This window comes from Anarrhichthys ocellatus, unplaced genomic scaffold (genome assembly GCF_004355925.1).
Source record: "Anarrhichthys ocellatus isolate YVR2014 unplaced genomic scaffold, GSC_Weel_1.0 scaffold40, whole genome shotgun sequence".
NCBI classification, from domain to species: domain Eukaryota; kingdom Metazoa; phylum Chordata; class Actinopteri; order Perciformes; family Anarhichadidae; genus Anarrhichthys; species Anarrhichthys ocellatus.
In genome coordinates this window covers 4,351,556-4,354,473 of record NW_022280070.1, presented here as the reverse complement: position 1 = coordinate 4,354,473, position 2,918 = coordinate 4,351,556, and the positions used below count along the sequence as shown (strand labels likewise).

At 39.2% G+C, this 2,918-nt stretch overlaps 1 protein-coding gene across 8 annotated transcripts in view; it reads right to left on the bottom strand.

Moving 5' to 3' along the window:
* bahcc1a (BAH domain and coiled-coil containing 1a) overlaps positions 1-2,020 on the bottom strand; it is a 59,438-nt gene extending 57,418 nt beyond the window's left edge. For 7 of the 8 annotated variants that reach the window (XM_031867615.1, XM_031867620.1, XM_031867619.1 and 4 more), the window contains exon 1: positions 1,756-2,020. The gene's annotated coding sequence lies outside the window, so the exon portion shown is untranslated. The other variant, XM_031867616.1, reaches the window with a different exon arrangement.
* Between the last annotated feature and the right edge of the window lie 898 nt (positions 2,021-2,918).

The window sequence follows — 2,918 nt, the reverse complement described above, 5'->3', positions numbered from 1 at the left end:
GGGGAAACCATTCGAATAAATGAAAATTAAATTTTACTGTTAAAAGATACGTTTTTGTCTTTACAACAACCATCTAAACGTGACAGTTCATTTCACGTGCCTCAGTGATGGCTGTGAGTAATTAAAAACAAAGCAGGCAAACAGAAGGCAGCTTAATTTTATAGGTCCAAATTAGAAAATAAATAAATCTTACAGGACTGAATTTTCCCAATACAGTATAGCTATATGTGTAGTTTTACATTAAATAATCTAAATTTGGGGTTCATTCAGGGTTTCTCAAGGCGTTACAGGGAGTAGGTACCCAGCGAAATAAAAGCATAATAGTACCCTATATTAAATTACAAAAAAATAAATCGAAATTCTCCAATGTGTGTGGCATATCATACATGCTACTTCACTCTCAGCACTATTATCTCCCCATGTAGCCAGTTACAGCCGAGCCCTCAATTCAGTGCCACATCAACAACAATACAATCCTTCCATACGAAGGTCCCTGGGACTAACATCTCATCCATTGAGGCTTCCTGCGTTAATGTGTGTGCATGCATGTGGGGTTCTTTTAACTTGTAAACGTTTAAGAAGCGTTCCCGTTGCACACATCATAGCAGAGGCTTCGGTTTCGAAGGCTGTGTAGGGATCCAAGGTGAATGGCCGCCCGTCAGCAGGACTGCCTTTGTCTCCATGCTGAGAAAGCGCCTTGCAGTCAGCCATTACCTTCCCCCTCGCCATGCTGTTGCGTTCAGCTCACTCTGTATGTCCACTCACAACCTCGGAGTAAAAATATTCTACATCACAGACACCGTGAAGACACTGCGACTTTGTAAAAATGTTCGAAATGTGCATCGGTATGAATTTAAGTACAGTAAACACACGCGGTTGTTTCCTTTCATTCCAGCGTCCGATGTGCGGATTCCCCCCTCACCACCAATATTACGCTAGAATTGTTGTTGTTTTTTTTAAACCGTTCAAATGATCGACGCCCCTAATGCAATTAATTAAGCAGCTGTCAATTGCATTTACGGAGTCCAATCGAAAGAAGAAACGCAGATAATAAATCAAATTACGTAGGTCGGATCGCTGTGAGAGGCAGGCGGCGCTCCGCGGCAGAGCAGGCAGGCATGGAGTGCGCCTCAGCCGGCTGGGAAAAAACACGCCTCCCGGTCTCTCAACGCTACATATCCGTTTAGAGTTTACTGCAACCGGACATAAACCCACACTCGGCACCCCACCGACTGGTTAACAAAAATAAGGGCTATAGCCTACTTTTTTTTTTTAAACAATATATTTAATACTGTTAAATATTGGCCAATTGCAAAAAGAGCCGTTACGTTAGGATAATTAAAAACAAAACAACATGCGAATAAGTCGTCGATCAATAATTACATAGTTAATCTAATTACAAAAATCATCCCAGCTCCAAATTATAATTAAACTATTAACAGCATTAATAATAATAATAATAATATTAGAAGCCATATCAGTAGCAATAATTATATATAATCGTAACAATTTAAGGTCATTTATTTATTTTTGTCATCCCAATGCATTAAATCATCGATTAATTCCACGTAGGATACACCTCACACATCCTGTTATGTTATTCTTTTAAATAAATGATAGCACTGCACTGTGAATAATGAGCAGCATGTCACATAAAGCATTTTGGACTAGAATACAGTCTCTGCCATCTCATAACGAAGACACAGGCCGTAAAATATTTTATTCATTTAAAAAAAATATAAAATGACTACTTACGGGTGTGTTAAATCCTGGCATAACAATAAATTATATGATCACAAAACACAGGGTGGGAAGGAGCAAGGCCAAGTGCGACGCCCATTTAAAATCAAAATCTGAAATGAACCATGTGGCTAGAGTGAAATCCTACAATATTCCCATCTGAGGCTGTGCAGTAGCCTACTGGTTCAGTCTATGGAAGCAGTGGGACTAGGGCTTCCGGCCTGGCTGGATCGTTTCTCGGATCTCCGAGCAGCGGTTTCTCTCCCGGTGCAACTGCGTACCTCGCGTCTCGGGGCAGGGTAAACACGCCTCCCATTGGTCGGATACCTGCATGTTAATTAGCTCGTGCCGCCCGCCCGGAGATACGGAAGGTTCTGATTGGCCGGCAGCGCAGGCCAATGGCGTGGTGACTGGCAACGCTAAACAGAGAGAGAAGCGCCAGATTTAAAGCACGGGATGGATTAAATCACGTACAAAAGAGCTCAGTGCAGCATGAGCCTAATAAAAGATCTACAGCTAGTGATAATGTAAAAAAATATAAATACATATGCAATTGTCAGAATTGCAATTCAATTGGATAACGCTCCGAATGTATTTGAATTAAAGATATTTACATTATGCTGCCTATATAACGTATACAAAGAGCTTTAAGCCTGATCTGGAAAAAAATACACATACAAATTATCATAATAATATAAATAATGTAAAACCGAATAGGCCTTTGAGGTGTGTTTTCAAGCAGACCCCAATTTAACTAAAACATGTTTTACATCTCTTAAATATGCCTATATGACTTGGAGATGTCAGCACATCCTAAATAGACAAAGTGTTGGAAAATAATGATACAATACAAAATATTAATTTATTTAGTGATATTAAAAAGCTGAATGAATGATATTTTGCAACATTAAAGTAGTCTGTTGCTGTGTGTTTTTCAGTTGTCACTGAAAACCCCCTCTTTAAATAAAACCAAACAAAAAACAAAAACATTTTGCTAACAATCCAGGGCATTTATGAACATCAAACATTCGCTGTCTATATGTTTCCTTCTTTAGAGCCACTGGTGGCTTTTTGATACGTTTCGTAGCCAAACTCAACACTGAATCATGCAGACAAGACAGCAATTCCAATATTTCTTTCCTGTTATTACTATGGACTTCGGTTATTACATGCTAAAT